Source organism: Theropithecus gelada, chromosome 2 (genome assembly GCF_003255815.1).
Source record: "Theropithecus gelada isolate Dixy chromosome 2, Tgel_1.0, whole genome shotgun sequence".
NCBI classification, from domain to species: Eukaryota; Metazoa; Chordata; class Mammalia; order Primates; family Cercopithecidae; genus Theropithecus; species Theropithecus gelada.
The window spans coordinates 135,581,692-135,600,602 of NC_037669.1; the positions used below are offsets into that span (position 1 = coordinate 135,581,692).

Genomic DNA, 18,911 nt, shown 5'->3' on the forward strand with positions numbered 1-18,911 from the left:
GGTCTGAACTTTTGTGTTATCTTCATGAGACATTTTGAGACGTTCCCTTACATTAATACTAAGGGTCTTTTATCTCTGGGGTATTAAAAATGACAGTTAACACATATGGCACCTTCAATGTGCCTAGTAATGTTCTAAACACTTTACATGTTAACTACTTTATTCCTTACAGCGATCTTATAGAATAGGGTTATTGTTATTCTTATTTCGCACATGAGGAAACTGAGGCACAACAAAGGTGGGTAAATTGTTCAAGGTTACCCAGCTAGTGATGGAGCTGAGATTTGATAGCAGGCAGTCTGGCTGTAGTCCGCTGTTGTTCACAGAGAACACTTCAGCAAGTTAGAAATCAGCAAACTTAGTATTCCATGGTGTGTATGTATCACATTTTCTTTATCAAGTCTATCATTGATGGGTATTTAGGTTGATTCCCTGTCTTTGCTTTTGTGAATAGTGCTGCAGTGAACATATGTGTGTATGTATCTTTATAAAAGAATGATTTATATTCCTTTGGGTACATACCCAGTAATAGGATTGCTGGGTTGAACAGTATTTCTGCCTCTATGTCTTTGAGAAATTGCCACACTGTCTTTCATGATGGCTGAACTAATTTACATTTCCACCAATGGTGTAAAAGTATTCCTTTTTCTTCACAACCTCACATACTACGGAATACTATACAGCCACAAAAGGAAGGAGATAATGTTCTTCACAGGGACATGGATGGAGCTGGTGGCCATTATCTCTAGCAAACTAATGCAGAAGCAGAAAACCAAATACCATTTATAAGTGGGAGCTGAATGATGAGAACATGGACACACTGCAGGGAACAACAGACAATGGGGACTGTTGAAGGGTTAAGGATAGGAGGAGGGAGAGCATCAGGAAGAATAGGTAATGGATGCTGGCCTTAATACCTGAGTGATGGGATGATCTGTGTAGCAAACCACCAGGGCACACATTTACCTATGTAAAAAACCTGTACATCCTGCACATGTATGCCTGAACCTAAAATAAAAGTTGGAAAAAAAAAAGAAAAAACATTGGCAAACGTGCTTGTAACCAGCAAGGTAGATCAAGAAGCTTTGACAGAACATAACAGGTTACATTGAAAGAATGAAATGTTAACTCTTGAATGTCTTTGGGAACCCACGGGAACCATATTCTGCTTCCTGAGGTCATTTACTTCATACAGTGTGTGTGACTACATGGCACTCCTCTGTGACACAGCAATGTGAAAAGTCTCTTTTCCCTACTTGGCCTTCATTGCCTTGAAACTTTCATACATGAATCTCTTTCAACACAGGAATTTGACAGGACAGATATAGAACAGTGGAGAAAGAGGTCATTAGTTCCCAAGCTCTCCTTCAGTCATAAGCTATTGTCTACAATAAAGCAGGAAAAAGTAAGTGCTGAATAGAGAAGGAGGCACCATGCAGAATAGGTGAGAAAGGAGGTTGCTTAAATTTAACTCAGGGCATTAGGATCACTTCCAAGGGAAAAGTCTAGAGAAACACTGGTAGACCTAAGAGCCGTGCTCTTCCAAATTTTTTATTATGCTTCCCAATCAGTCAGAAAAAAAGGGCATAAATAACAAAATAATGCTAGTAATGAATTATAAGTCATAGAACAAAATCAAAGTCTATGAGTTCATATTGATATAAATAAACAAATAAACGGGGAAGGAGAGAGGTTCTTTTTTACAGTAGAATGCCAATCTGCCTCCTTCCCCTGCAAACGTTGAAAGTGTGATGGAAATAGAAAACCACCTTGGCAAGCACAACAGCGCTGGTTTCAGGCAAGAATCACTGATGAATGCTAAAATTAAGCATCATCCTGATGAGAAACAGGATATTTGCATAGTTTCAAAGTATCCTCCCCAAAGACACTTATTAATTACTAAAGGAAAAATAGTAACTTTACAATGGAGAAGCCTGGTAGGAACCACCATAAAACCAAGTGATCAAAGTTAACATCATCAGTAATGGGAAAACTAGACATTCTGCACCCTCTAGCATGATGTATTGGGAAGGATACAAAATTATTTCTGTGGTCCTCCTGCCAAAAGTGCTTAATCTGAATTTAATCACTAGAAAATGCCTGAAAAACTCCAACTGAAGGACATTCTACAAAGTAGTCAATAGTCTTGTAAAGTGTCAGAGTTATAAAGACAAAGCCTGAAGAGCTGATCCAGCTTACAGGAGACTAAAGACACATGATGAGTAGCTGCAACGTGTGATCTTGGCCAGAAAAGGATATTAATGGGCAGCTGGAGAAACATGAATAAGACTCAGATTATATAATATTATTGTGTTAATGTTAATCTCCAGGTTTTGATAATTCTAAATGGTTACAGAAGATATTAACATTTGGGGGAATCTGGGTGAGGGGCATATAGACATTTTTTGTGCTATTTTCCTTACTTTTTATGTCTGACATTATATCAGTGGAAAGTTTAAAAATGGACAAAAATAATACAACAAATAGAAACTTTAAAAAGGATAATATAATTTCAATGAAGGATTCATTTTTTAAAATAGAAAAAGGATGCTGTAAAATAGAAATGGTAATATTTTCTTCCTATCCTGCAGTGGATTATCTGGCACAGCCCACTTTGGTGGTTACTGAGGAAGAAGTCAGGCTCCCTACAGCTTGTTTAGGAAGAGGTGGGTGGGGCTCTGGTGTGGGCATATTTCTGGAGGGATCTGGTGAGAGATGAGTTGGCATCTGATCAAGCAATCTGGGCTAGAAAAACTAGCATTGGTTGTGTGTTTCTAAACCCTAAGGACTGTGTCTGGACTTTGACAGCCACAATCATATTTAATACTGACCACTCAAAACCACTGGTATTTTTATCTCATTTGTGTGGTTATTGCTTTCCTCTTTAGCTTTGTCAAAGTAATACATGCACAGTATTTAAAGAGTCAATGCTCAAAGGCTTGTAACAAAAAGCAGCAGTCCCTTGAACTCTTTCCATGCACTGCAGCAGGAACTACTTCCAACTTATGTAGCTGTGCACTCTCGTATTAATTTCTGTATTTCTCAATAATATTTATGTATTGCTCTCTTGGTTCAGCTTTTTGAGACATTATCTATTGACCTCTCCTGGAGGTGAAAGCTTTAGCTTCCTCTCATATATCCTTCAACACCCACTATCTTATTAATATATTCATATCTCAACTTTGGGTTAAGTTCATATTTTGTGTTTTCAATTTTTTAGTGGCTTAAACATTTTATTTCTTCCAGCTTTGGAGTTGTTGGACTCAGCTGGGTGTTGCTTGTGACTCCTCCTGCAGTTGTAGTCATACAGAAGCTGAGGTAGGAGTATCCGAATTTCTTCCCTAACATATCTGGTGCCTGGGCTGGGATGGCTGGAACAACTGAAGATTGGCTGGGTACTTCTCTGTATATATGGTGTCTCCATATGGCAGTTCAGGGCTTAGAGAGTGAGTGCTAAAAAAGAGTGCAATGAAAACTGCCAGCTTCTTAGTCCTGGGCCCCAAACTAATGTAACATCACTTGTGTCTCATTTTTTTGGTTAAAGCTGTTACAGAGCATGTCCAGATTCAAGGGGAGGGGCTTGTACTTCAGAATGAGCAAGTAAAAGAAGTAACCAATCTGTTAGGGCTTTTATCTTCTTTTTTATTCTTTATAGCACTTAACATGGTCCTGCGTTGATTGTAGGTAAGAAACACTTAATTTACTTTTATTTTTTGAAATGGAATGTACCCATCACCAACCAAATTAGAGGTGATATAGTTAGTATCTATTAACATACATTTTTATAGGAGCATTAGGGCTAGGAGTCAGAATTCTGGAGAATTGGATTCTAGTTCTAGTTCCTCCAATAATTAGCTATAAGACCTGAAACAAATGACTTACATTCTTGTCTGTGTCTTGATGTTTTAAAAGAAGATGGTGTAATTAAATTTAGCCAAATTACATTCCAGAATCGAATAATTTCTCTGATACTATGCAGTGCTCATCAGGACACTTAGAGTTCTCTATCTGGTTCTGTTCTTTTTATTGCTTCCTAATTTTATCACCTCCTATTTTTTCATCAAGGAATAATTTTAGATAGCTAGCATGTATTAAATATTAATTATTTATAGAGTACTGTGGCCGTATAAGAGGAGTAAGAAGACCTCCAAGGCCAAATAAAGGCAATATAAGAAAACAAATTACAGGCTAATTTTGTTTATGAATATAGGCATAAAAGTCCTAAATTAAATATTAGCTTACCAGATAATAGTATGATATTTAAAATGATAAAATAATACATCATGAGCAAGTTAAGTTTATCTCCAAATGTAAGTATGATTCATTGTATTTTCATTTTTATGACTAAGTATTTAATATCCATGGCTGAGCAAAGTAGTCTATAATGATTGTATTTCCTTTCTCCCATATATTTTCATGTTACCTTTCATTAACAATTGCTTTATTAATTTAGTTGATTTGGAGCTACAGCCGAGTCTTCCATACTTTGTGCAAAATATCTCTCAATACAGTTTTCCACATGGTCAAGCTGATAAGAAACTCAGTTCCTTTTTGTTTTCTTGGCAACATTCCTTCTAGAGCCCTCCATTGTCTTGTTGCAGTCTCTGCTGGTCACTTTCTGTGCCATAAGCTGTCCTCTTGGCGTTTCCCTTCCCATCATCTAGAAAATTCTTCTCCTCCCTTTAATGAATTGGATCCCATGGCTTCCACTTTGTGACTTTATTCTCTCATTTTTTCTTTATTCTCTCATTTAAAAAAAAAAAAAGAATAAAGCACTAAAATTGTGCTTGAACAGTGCTTGTTAAAATTTTTCCTGGGACAGTTAATTTTCTCCTAAGAGATATTCTATCTTCTGCATGGGGAGGGTGTGACCTGGCTGCTGGTGATCTGGACATGGGTGAGAGAAGGGGTCTGGGGTCTCAAGTCTCATAGTCTTTTTATTTGCAGCCTGGCTCCACCTTGCTCTGTGCCTGGTATCTCTCAGCTTAGAGCCTGTCAACTCAATGTCTCCAGTTAATGAAACTCCTCTTCCTCCGTTGGAGGAGAAAGGCAGGACACTGACTGCAGACCTGGGGACATGGAGCTTTAGTAGCTCTGTATCCTCTTTTAAAGAACTACCTTGTTCCTAGTTCCTGCCTCACCCACATCTTCTGTGGCACTGGTTTCTCTAATAGATGAACCATCCTGAGGTTGTGTGGTACATATTAACTTGTTTCTCATCTGCAGGCACTTAAAAAATCTTTCCTCAGTTCTGCTAAGTCATATAATCCTCCATCCCTTTTTCATTTTCATACATATTGGTCTAGGATTTCAGTTTACTGACACTTTCGTGAGAAATGAAGTTTCTGTTTCTGTTTCTTTGTCTCTGTGTTGTGTATTGGGTAGCTTTTTATTTTTTAAAAGGAAAAGGTAGAAGCATTTGTCCTGCTAATTCCAGGTGTTTCCTTACTTTTTTCCAAATGAGGAAACTGCGAGTCAGAGGCGAAGTGGCTTTCACTCACCCACTCACTCCTTACTTCACCAGAACTCGCTTGTCAATGTTGTTGAAGATTTCCACATTGTTAACACCAATAATGTTCAGTCTTCATCTTACTTGACCTATCAGTAGCATTTGATATAGTTGATCCCTTCTTTCCTCCTTGATGTGATTTATTTATTTCTTTCTTGAACACTACACGCTTCTCCCCATCCTCTCAACCTCCTAATATTGGAGAGTCCCAGAGCTCAGTCCTCAGTCCTTTCTTTCTATATCTTCTTTTTTCCCGCTTTTACTACTTGTGTGATTTCATCAGTTCTCAAAGGTTTAAATACCATTCACATGCAGACAGCTCCCAAATTTATGTCCCCATCCCAAGACGGAGTCTCAGCTTTGGTGTCTAACTCCCTACTCAGCATCTTCACTTGGCCACCTAATAAACATTTCAAACTCAAGATGACTAAACTCAAATCCCTGAGCTTCCCCACAACTGGCTCCATATCAGCTTATGATCCCCATATCAACTGATGGCAACTCCATCCTTTTGGTGACTCAGGCCTAAAACTTTGGAGTCATTCTTCACTCTTTTCTTTCCATCACACTCATATCTAATTCACCAGGAACTTCTGTTGCCTCTAATTTCATTATTTATCCAAAGTTAACCACATTACACTTCCACGGCTAGCACCCTCATCTGAGCCTTATTCTCTCACCTAGATTGCTATAATAATTTTTTAACATGTCTCCCTGCTTCTACATTTGCCCCTATAATGTATTCTCAATCCAAGGGAGGAGGTATCCTTTTGAAATGTAAATCAAGTCACATCACTTTTTTGTCAAAAATTCAGAGAGCCCCAAAAGATCTGGCCTCTTTTATCTCTCTAAACTCATCTTCTTCTACCTTCCCCCTTCCTTACTCTGCTGCAGCCACATCAATGTCCTTGATGTTCCTCAAATATGACAGAAGGCTTCCATCTCAGGGCCTTTGCACTGTTTCTACAGCCAGAAGCAGTCTCCTTATCTCTCTTCTGGCTATTCACTTGACTTCTTCAAGTCCTTGCTCAAACCCTACCTTCTCAATGGCCAACTCCAACTTCCTAAGCATTCCCATTCTCATTACCCTGCTTTAGTTTTTCTTTTTTTCATAGCACCTATCAACATCTAATATTCTATATAATTTAACTTTTTGTTATTTTATTGTTTCTTATCTCTCCTGACAGAAAAAATATGCCCAACAGGGGTTGGGATCTTTGTCTATGTTGTTCTCTAATAAATCCTACGTATGCTGTGGTATACAGTAGACACTCAATAAATATTAGTTGGGTATGAATAAATGCACAAGCCAGGTTTTGCACCTGAGTGTTTATACTATGTCATGTTCTTCTGTGGGTCATCTGAGTACTATATGGTGACATTTAAAATGCATTGTGTAGGTTTTTTGAGACAGGGTCTTGCAACATTTGATCTCTGCTCAGGAAGAGAGTAGGGGAAATGGATGAGAGAAAACCAAATTTCATTCTTTCTTCTTACCCATTTTTTCTTTCTTTTTTTATCTCCCTTTTTTGGCTTTTTGTTAATTTTTGTGTGAATTCTCTTGTCAGATGGGTTAATCTCCTATCTCATTAGATAAAAACATTCATTTTTAAATGGTAATTGGGTTTGTTTCATTACCAAACTTGCTTCTAGTTCCAAAGGCGATGATACAATGCTTTCCTTTTTGCCCTTAATACAGAAGAATACTGGTAATACTAAACTTTCTTTCCCTTCCTAGTGCTTCTGTGTAGAAACTGTTCCATCCACTGGCCCTCAAAAACAAATAAAATGGTTTTCTGGAATAAGCAAGCTCTGTGCTGACTACATTTGGATTGTCAAAATTTTAAGTCTGAAAGTATCTTATTTAATTATCAGCAATTCTGTATGGTTGGCTTCACTGAAGCTAGACACAACGTAAGCTTTCCCTTTTGAATTTAAAACAAATACATAAAACTTAACATGGGGATACATTTAGAGATGATGGGTAAATTCTAAATTGCAGAGGTTGAGGCTTTTGTGGCATATATTATTTTCCAGTATTTGAACATTAACAAATAATTACTCCCCAAAGTTGAAGTGACACCTCAAAAGTGTTCAGATTCCCAAGGAGGGGTGGGGTAGAGTTGTGGTGGAGTATGAGGGATGTCTTTGTATAATCTATGAATTTTATACAGGCAGCCAAGTGCCTTATTCCGTAATTTATGGAGACTTGAATCTTAAGCACACAAGGTTTTCCTAAACTTCCAGTTATATTGGACTTAATGGTATTTTCTTATAAAGGAAACACATTTGTTTCTGGAACTAAGAGTTAAATTTTTTTTGGCATGTGCATGTGTAATTTAAGTCAGATAGATTTAAACTTAGGTATTTAAACATGTATAACAAGCATAACTAATGATAATGTAATCCTTCAGCTTAATATTTTAAATCTCCTACTGGTCCTTAATATTCAGTAGAGCAAGTATCCTCTGGCCTTGATGAAAACTCTGTTATATGGTAATACAGAGTCCTAAAGTCATTTTAAGTCATAAGCACATCCTCCATCAATCTCAATCAAAACTTCAAACTCAAACTCTTTTTCTCTGCCCAAGCTGGGACCTGTTTAGGCTAGAAGACTACAGGAGTGTCAGGTACATTTGGTTTATCTATTTCTTTATTTTCTCCTTCAAACCTCTGTCCTCCAGCCTTCATCCTCCAGAAGGCCCTGAAGGGAAGGACCCAAGATGACCCCACACAGGAGACATTCATAAGTACCTTCCCTACCAGTCCCAGGAGGTCAGCACTCCCCCAGTGGTGCCACCAAGGCAGAGAGTCAGCCCACCTCTTCACCCCTAGATTTTCCAGTCACGCAACAGCTCCAAGGCCACCATGTTCCCCAGTCATGGGGTCATGTTTCAAATCATCTGAAAGGCGTTGAAACCCCCATCCCAACCAGGGTGGCAATGAAGAGGCAGCTTTCTCCTGTGCTGGGGTGGATGGAGCTCACAAGCACAGCTTTCTTCATACATACCCTTCTCACTAGATCCCCTTTACTCCCATCTCTCAACTTTTATATTTTTAAAACCAGTGAGGAGCTCCAGAGTCACTGAACAGAGAGTAGGGGAAGAAGAGAAGGGAAGGCTTCTCTTTGCAGAAGAAAACCAACTCCTAAAGAAAGAGGAGCTGATGGAATCAGGAAAGCACCATCTCACAGCCCTCCTTGTAAAAGCAGATGCAGGCAGGGATCCTTGGTGGATGCCAAAATGAGGTTGTGGGGGACAGCCTATTCACATAGTCTCAAATAATCACATTCTAGGTTGTTTGTTAATTATAAAGTTAAAGAGGTACTGTCACAGTGGAGAAACCTGGCAGACATCACTTTCATTGAGTGATCGACCTGAACAGGACCAGCAATGGGATGCAACAACCCTCCTGAGCCCTCGGAAAACAGTGTGGAGAATACTATGGAATAGTACACAGACATAAAAAAAAAAAAATGAAATCATGTCCTTTGCAGCAACATGGGCGGAGCTGGAGGCCATTATCCTAAGTGAAATAACTCAGAATCAGAAAATCAAATACCTCATGTTCTCACTTGTAAGGGGGAGCTAAACAAGGGGTACACAAGGACATGAAGATGGAAATACTAGACACGGGGGCTCTAAAAGAGGGGAGGGTGGCAGGGAGATGAGTGTTAAGAAACTACCTATTGGGTACAATGTTCACTATTTGGGTGATCAGTTCGCTAGAAGCCCAAAGCTCAGCATTATGTAATATACCCATGGAATAAACCTGCGCATGTACCCCCTGAATCTAAAATAGAATAAATAAAAAAATTAACAGTCATGACAATACTGCAGGATTCATGCCCCCTCCAAACAAGCAAAACAAATAAATCCTATAAAGGACATTTTAGAAAATTTGAATATGACTTGTATATTCTTGAATGTGATGATTGTGTTATGGTCATATAGAAGAATGCGTTATTCTCAGGAGATACTGGAGAAAATATTTATGGGTGAAATGTCACAATAGCAGAGAACAAGAGAGGAAAAAATAAAGGCAAAATGTGGCACAATTTGGTAAATGTATTGGGTATTTATTCTTTCACCATTTCTATAAGTTTTTAATTTCTCAAAATAAACAGCTAGGAGAAGAAAGAGCTATGGAACAAGCTCTCGCACACTTCATTTGAAAGTACAAATGGAGAACTGGCATCTCACTCTAAAATTTCATTTCAATTGTGTCTTGGTGTCTGGCTGAAACTTCGATTATTATATTTTCCGGGGCTTATATATTCCTAAAAGTGTAAACATATGTAACAACAACAACCTCAAAATATTTGTGCAGGACAATTACAATTTGTAACATGTTTCCACTTATCTCATTTTGTCTTCACGACAATCCTGGAAATAGCTAGAATATTTTTATTCTCCCAGTGTACAATGAAAAACCGAGAAGTTGAAAGTCTGAGCAACTCAGTCAAGTTTATATGCCTAAGACTAGCACCCTCATCTTTTGATTGCAGACCTCATATATTTTCAGGACACATATTAAATATTCAGGAGGGGGTTAACAAAACCACTTACTCTCTTATTATTAATACTTCCTTTTGTACAGAGAGTAAGAGAGAGACTTGAGGGTGTTTGTTTATCCCCGGCTGTCTGAGAATTTTCGATTAGCCTGACACAGGTGGCTCTGCTCACTGCATTCAATCAGCATGCCAGTAAACCCTCCGAGTGTGTTACTGCTAAGTAATGTTAGTCTCCAAGTCCTCTGCACGTCCTTGCTGATCTGCTGCAGCAGATCGAGGAACTTACAGAAATGAATTCTCCTGAGATCCAGTCAACATCCCCTCAGAATATGGAGTTAAATTTTGTCACAACTCCAAATATCTTTCAGAGAAATGACAGCTCACAGAAGGAAGTGCACATGAGTCATAAACCCACAGCCCCAGAATACTAAGCAGCTGTTTTTCACCTGACAGCTGGGGTGAGCAGAAGCAGTCTCTGTTCTCCCTCTCCCTCTCTCTCTCTTGTTTTCTTAACTAAAAACAACTTAAGGGAAAAAGAAGAAGAAGGAGAGAAAAGTACCCTTTTGGAGCTTGGTGAAGTCCACAAACTTGTTGTGAGAAGGTACAATAGTCCCCCAAACATTTGACCCACCTCGTTTCTCCTTTTTCAACTTACTAATGATACAGATTGAATCTCTTCTGCCTTCAATGTTGAGTAAAGATGTCATGAAAGAAAAAAACGGTGGTGGTGGTGGGGGGACAGAAAATAGAGGAAGTAGTTAAATTGCATAGCATGTAAGCATACCCTTCTTTAGAATCTTCCCTTCAAACCAGGACTTTATGGAATAAGGTTGGGAATCACTGATTTCCAAAGAAAGCAAAAAATAAAACACCAGATGAGTACAATTATTTTTCTGGAGTGTAGTTTTCTTTAAAGCCAGCTCTTTGTGTATTTTCTGCAGCCTTGGCCATTGTAACTTCTCAGTAGTTCTAGTAAAGATAATTTTTCTAAAGCTCTTGTTCTTTCTATGGAACTCAGTTGGAAAAGATCATTTGTTAACCAGGGCTCTGTTCCTGATAGATGCATATCAGAATGATCCACAGTCAGAACTTTGTGGGCCTCTGTTAATGCTGGAAATTTTTCAACAGGCCTGGAGGATTCGCCGGCCTGAGGCAACATGTCAATGACTGAGAGTGGTGAACTCTGTAATGTGCCTTTATTGTATTACTTAAGATTATTCAGTTCTGCTCAAGAAAGTAAGTGAAACAAAGAAAGAGGATAAATGAAACTGGGTGGAGATGCAAGTAGCTTGTGAGACATAGGCAGAATTTATAGGATGAGCATGGTAAAACTAAGTGGATTAGTAACCCCTGAGTCATAGTAGCCATCAACAAAGTAGAGAATGTGCATGCTGAACACAGATAGGAGGGAGGAATGGAAAGAGGTGATATTGACAACATATCCATATGCATATGACACCAAACAGTTGAAATATATTAAATATAAATACATAAAATATGAGAACTTAAGTGAAGTCTTCAGTCAGTCACCTCTAGGATAACCTGGTAGTAGACTTGGAGACTACAATTGCATCAAGGTAACTTCCTGCATAAAAAATTTATAGCAGTACTATGCAAACCGTAACAATAACAAAAATGGTAGCCCTAAATTTCGCATAGTTACTAGACAACATGCTAAGCATTTTGTAGATATTATCTCAAATAATCCTCGCAATAACCCTATAGAGCAGATATTATTACCTACATTCTACAGATAAGAAAACTGAGGACAAGAGAAGTTCAATAACTTGCCTAAGATCAACTGGCTCATAACAAAAAGAGGATTTGAACTGAGATCTGACTCTTAAAGCCATACCCTCTCTATTTTGGAGGCGGCCGAGTTATTTCCAAGCCCCCTCCCCACTGCCCACGATTTCCTCCTGTTAGACCTTATTTGGTCATCCTAACTAAAATCTATCCCTATAACCTCCTAGCCCCCTCCCAGGATTAATTTGTTTCTACATTCTATTAACACCATCTAATGTAACTTTCTCACTAACTTCTTGTCTGTCTCCCCAACAAGAAATGTGATTTTTCTAAGGATAGGATTTTCATTTGATTATTAACTTCTGCTTCTCAAAGTGCCCAGAACAGTACTTGAATAGTAAATATTCAGTGACTATCAACTGAATGAATGAGTTAATCCTATTATTGATTTTTTTTTTCTAGAGACATCTTTGAAAATAAAGTCACAGGCACAAGATCACCTTTCAGGCTGAATAGATTAACCCTGGAAAATTTATGATTAGGGGCATAAAGAGTTTCAGAGCAAAATTTTAGGAGAAAAAAATGGGCTATAAGAAAATTACGCTGCCAACTCCACGGCTTGAATCTTACAGGACTTCACCAGATCCTCTGCAGTCCTGCAGCTTGGCTATCTCCATTAGATTTTCATCATATTATAATCTCAGGGCCTTGGACTTCTCCCATGATTATCTCTGAGAAGAGATCCAGAGAAAGGAGAGTTTTACATGCCTTACCTAAGGCATTCTAGAAATGGGGCTTATGTTTGTGTGCCCCAGCTGTGGGTGAGGTGCTGTAACCACATTATTAACTCATTCAGATGGTGCTTTATGTTTCCTCTGTTTTCAGTGAGGAAAGTGAGCCACTGTGAGGATAGTAGCTTGTCCTGAGTGTACAGTCTGATAGGTAGTAAAGCCAGAATTTGAAGTTGTGTCTGTCTAATGCCCTAGTCCACTCTGCAGAAATATTGTTCCAATGAGGAGGTCCACCATGAACAGAAACATGGAATTTTCTAAACAGATGAACTGGAGACGAAAAGAACTGAAGTGAACCCATTGTTATATTTCTTATGATGGATGAAATAAATTTGTCTTTTTATGACACAATTTTTTTTGGTCTGTAAAGGATAAAACATCAGCTAAATAGGCCTGAAGTATCAGGAAAATTTTTGATGAATTTGCAGTTAAAATGGAAATAAAACTGCATTTTAAAATTGAAACACTTTTTTTTTTTTTTTTTTTGCCACAAGCTTGGCTGGGTTTGGCTCATCTTCTTGGACATGAAAATCATTTTCTCCAAATTAATTTCTTGAAAACTCAACTGTCCCAGCCTTTCAAGCCAGGGGGTTAAATTGATGCAATGTACACCAGAGGCCTTGGGAACATCCTGGCCAAAGTAATAAATGAAATGCATTAAATAATCTTAATTGATATAGTAATACTCAGGGGGCAACTGTATTGCCAAAGAATTGTCCCTTTATTCATTTCTGCTCATTTAGATATCAATCACACTTCTAAAGAGAGATGCAGCACATCTGGATGCTACTGCGATTGCAGATGAGAAACAGCATGTAGGTGTCCTGGGGCTGTTTGGCAACAACCTGTCAACATCTCCTTGAAATATGTTGAACCAGGTACTAGAATGTTTATAGAGGTTAGGAAACCAAGATAGGTTTTCAAGTAGAGGAAAATGAAGTTAGAGCTATTTAACTTTGGAGCTTTATTCATTCAATCACTCAAACACTTGTTCAGTCCTTCATCCATCCAACCAATAAATATTTATTGAGCACCTACTATGTGCCTGAGGCTCTGTTAGACTGGCAATATAGTTTATGAGCCTGTGTGGTCAAGTACAGTAGCTAACTAGCCACATGTGGGCTATTGAACACTTGAAATGTGGCTGATCCTAATTAAAATTGTCTACTGAGCAGTTGAAATGTGTTGCTTCAAATTAGGGTGTACACAACTGATTATACAAAGACTTAGTAGGGAAAAAAAAGAATGTAATATACGCCATTAGGAACTTTTGGATACTCATGGATCGTGTTGAAGTGATAAGTTTTGATATATCACATTAAATAAAATATAATAAATAACCTCACCTGTTTCTTTTTACTTTTTTTTTTTACTTTAAGTTCAGAAATGCCATGTACAGGACGTGCAGGTTTGTTACATGGGTATACATGTGCCACGGTGGTTTGCTGCACCCATCACCCCGTCATCTAGGCTTTATGCCCCACATGCATTAGGTATTTGTCCTAACGCTCTCTCTCCCCTTGCCCCCGACCCCCCGACAGGCCCCGGTATGTGTTGTTCCCCTCCCTTTTTACTTTTTAAATGTAGCTAATAGAAAATTTAAATTATATATATATGGCTTGCATTATATTTCTATTGGACAGTGCTGTAATATTTCCTTCTATATCATGTTTTTTCGGATAGCTTGAAGGTAACTTTCAGGGAAGATAATAAAAGATAGAGGTGGAAGGGCTGATCTATTGTGGGGTAAATGATGTTTCTAGGTTTTAGGTGGTTAATTTTTGTTTTGAAAACTTTTTACTTTGGAAGTTATATATCTAGGTCCAGTAGTTTGGAACTGTCAAAATGTAGAAAACTTGGGATACTGTAATGTTTTTTGCTTTCTGGCATTTTCTGAGTTGTCATTGGATATCCTGAATCCCTGAATATCCATAGATGGCTACTTTCACATGACAACACTAAAAAAGATGGCTTAGAAAGAAATACTTATGGAATGGGTTATTTAACAAGATGATACTATGGGAATAAGTGAAGCTAACTTTGGTCTTGCTTCTCTTATTTGAAATTAAGACATATGGGCTGCTTTATGTCTGCACTGATCTGCTAGCAGGAAAAAATAAATAACTGGAACTGTAATCAGTATGGAAATAATATTTAATGACTCAGGAATTCTGTAAGAATAATCAGTTTTGGCAAAAAGCTCTATGTGAAAAGTAAAGACTCAATTCCAAGTGTTTTTAAAATCAAATACTAACTAAAATTTAATTTAATTTAGAAATCAGATTCTTAGATCAACAAGTTAGTGTGTCCCCTCTTTTTGCTTTTGTCTACAAGGGGTACAGGCTTACACTCTCCTTTCATGACCACAGTTAGGCTCAATCTCTTCTTCCTGGAGCAGTGAGAATAGTATAGGTAGAGATATTAGCCTGGTGTTTGGGAATGACAGAAAATCAAACAAACAAACAAACAAAAAACTCCTCATACACGTCCTTGGACACACAAATGCTCTTTGTCCATCCATGTCCAGACTGACTCTATTGCCTGAACTTTTTCTTGTCTAATGAGCTCGAGAGAAGATTTTGAAATACATATTAGGGATTTGTGGAAGTGAGAGAATTAAGGATATGAGCTTCATAGAGCATAAAAAACTGTCAGTGACTCTACTGGGAGGAACAGAGACCCATAAGAAGGAAGAAATGGGATGTGGGGCTGATTTTTTTCTAGGACTGGAAAACATACCATCGTTGCCAGATATTGTAGCAGAGACAGATGGCATGACAGATGCTGTGAAAGAAAAATGACTTACTACTAGGTGAACCAGAAAAAATAAACAAGAGGGACAGAGGAAAAAGTACACAAGCTCCCCTCTGTTGTCAGGAACATCTTCCCATAGCCTGAAAATGTCTAACTGTATTCCATGGGGTTGCAGATTGCGAATGAAGTGTCTCACCCCTTTCTCCACTGATTGCACCTTTGGAATTTACAGCCATTCTTTTGAGAGGACTCACTTTTTGTCTATTGATCTTCTAAGAAATAAGGGAAGGAAACAACTAATTGGATATATGATGCCAATATATTATAAAGATGCTGCAGTTAATCTTTTTCTGGCTCAAATGGTTGCTATACGATATGTAGAAACTGGCTGAAACTCATCTTGGTTTATTTTTAAAATGTTCCCAATTAACATCATTTCATGGTAGAAATCACATGAATGCAATTGGCATTTTAATAATGTTTAAATGGAAGTTGTTTAAAACGTGTCTTAGCGATGCTCATTGTGGGCACACACATGACCCTTGACATTTGCATAGTTTATGACTGGAGACTCTCAGTGTCTCCAAGTTCTTGAACACTACTCTACTCGGTAATCAGTGACAAATAAGAGCAAGCACTGAGTTGGGTTGAACTCATTTGAAAGTGCTATGTCCCCTGTGTTTAAAAGAGGTGCCTCAGCAAAATTACGTCAGCATGTGTTGTGACTCCATGGAGTTGACAAATAATAGTTGAAATCAATAAAAATGATTTACAAACGCTAAGGGTCTATAGTATTAATACATGTAGATTTAATATATAAATACGCAACAATATATACTTGGCAACCACTGTTTTGTCACTTAAACAGAAATGGATGCAAGTGAGCCTAAAATAGCCAATGTGAGTTGCTGAAACAAGAAAAAAGTAATATCATTTGATATTAAGGATTTTTCTGCCTCTACCAAAAAATAAAAAGGTTGGACAACTATCTAGTGATGATTTTTTTCACCACATTTGAAAAATAAATTGAATAATTAACTAAAGCCAATAGAATATCATTGACTAACAGAGTTACTGCAGTGTTTTCAAGGGTAATTTGATTATAAATAACATTTGACTTCTGTCATGTTTTTAGAAACACTAATAGTCTTCCTAAGGTATACCCCCATTGTACATGTACAGCTTTATTCCCATATATACACAGTATGATTTACAAGATTGTTGCAAAGGTGACTCTCAACAACGTGGAATCCAGAACTAACACAGGCACCTTATTTTTCCCCCATTTTTAGGGTGCCAAATGTACCCAAGTCCACCTGACAGTCCTGTCTCTTTATTTCCTATTGCTTCTTTATTTCCCAGATCAGTACTTTCCCCTGGCACAGTAAAGTAGAAAAGACTATATGTATAGATGTGTTCCCAGAGACTTACATCAAACTCTGATTGTTCCAGTAGACCCACCTTGGAACAAATGAGTGTACTAAGTTTGAGGATAAACATTTTCTGAAAGCTAGGAAAAACTCACATGGATGCGATTTCAATCTGGAACAAGTCCTGCATGAGGAGCTGCCTGTGGAATGTCCCTGCTAGGTCCTCCCAGAAGAATAAGCCTCAAAACTTGATTGGCCTGCTTGGGTGAGTCTCCTGTTGCTGGTGAGGGGAAGCAGGCTACATTCCAGCATGAGGTGGTTGATTGCTGCTGTGCTACAAAATGCCATGTGCCTTGACCTTATCAACAAGTGGCAAATCTCCATTGTTTGACAGTCTTCATTATGCTCCTGAACTTGGAAAATGACTGATGATAAAATAGCTTCCCATTCCGCTTTGTGGAATTGTGTATAAGAAACTACTTGGGGAAAATGTAAATTTTCTCTGATTCCCACAAAGGCTAAACAATGTTGTGAACTCCACCAGACAGCAGCAATTATTTTTAAAAACACTTTGAAGATTTCTTTTAATAAATTTCAACATATTATAAATATTGATACAAGAGACATCATTATCTTGTTGGTGTCACATAGTTTGACTCCTAATTGAGGATTTCCTCCTTCTATAAATGTAATGCAAATTATGTTTTCTGTTTGAGAGACTCCTACAATATATTCCAAAAATAAAAGGCAGAGGTAAGATGGGGAAAAAAAATCCTTAAAAATCTTAGATGTTCTGCTATCCTGTACATGGTATAGTTGCAAAGAACACTGTCTAAAAGAGGAAAATAGTCACTAGGCACCTAAAATGTGAAGCAATTCCAGTCTTTCATAGACCTCACTAAATGGCATTTTACTTGACACTTTTGCAGACTAAATAACTTTAGTGCTCTGTTTTCATGTGTCATTAAGAATTGTATGACTGGAACATTTCTACACTGCTGGTGGGAATGTAAACTAGTAGAGCCACTATGGAAAACAGTGTGGATATTCCTTAAAGAACTAAAAGTAGAACTACCATTTGATGCAGCAACCCCACTACTGGGTATCTACCCAGAGGAAAAGAAGTCATTATTTGAAAAAGATACTTGCACATGCGTGTTTACAGCAGCACAATTCACAATTGCAAAAATCGTGGAACCAACTCAAATGCTCATCAATCAATGAGTGGATAAAGAAACTGTGAGATATATATATATATATATATATATATGATGGAATACTACTCAGCCATAAAAAGGAATGAATTAATAGCATTTGCAGTGACCTGGATGATACTGGAGACTATTATTCTAAGTGAAGTAACCCAGGAATGGAAAACCAAATATTATATGTTCTCACTGATATGTGAGAACTAAGCTATGAGTACACAAAGGCATAAACATGCTACAATGGACTTTGGGGACTTGGGGGGAAGAGTGGGAGAGGGGCGAGGGATAAAAGACTACAAATATGGAGCAGTGTATTCTGCTCGAGTGATAAGTGCACCAAAATCTTACAAATCACCACTAAAGCACTTACTCACGTAACCAACTATGACCTGTACCCCAATAACTTAGGGAAAAATAAGATAAAAAATAAAAAAGAGTTGTATGACATCATATTATCCTTGCAATAAAAACTTCTTATGCTTATGATTTGCTTTATCAAACACCTAATCTTTGCTTTGACAAAAAATATGCAGTTTTATGTCATTTCCATGGAAAATTTCCAACACTGATACTGTTTATAATAAACTCCTAATTTTACCCAGATTCAAGAAAGAAGAAAACTGTAGGAGAAAGTTAGATATAAGAATATGTATATTTTACATTTCTCTGTAGTTGAGAACGAGATAAATGGCAAGGAAAATAATTTCCATAACTTTTTTATGGTCAGAAATATAACCTAGAAAAATTTATAATATGTCAATCATTTATACTTTTCCATTACTATAACCCTTCTATAACCCTATAACAAGAATCACTTTTTACAGAATCTGGTTTATTACAAGATCCTGCCTTTTGAATCATCAAGGACAAAGTTACCTTCAGTGTAATCTCATGTGAATCAAACTATTCTAATTATTTTACAAGTGGTAATCCATATCATATTGTTCAAATAACCAGAATATTCATTTTTGCTCTTTTTCTCAAATATCTTCATTCTCAGTCACCTCAGGTAAGTGATAA

The 18,911-nt window shown here is 37.5% G+C and overlaps 1 protein-coding gene across 5 annotated transcripts in view; it reads right to left on the minus strand.

The window, feature by feature from the left end:
* KCNAB1 (potassium voltage-gated channel subfamily A member regulatory beta subunit 1) overlaps nucleotides 1–18,911 on the minus strand; it is a 414,948-nt gene that overhangs the window by 41,478 nt on the left and 354,559 nt on the right. The gene's annotated exons all lie outside the window — the stretch shown is intronic.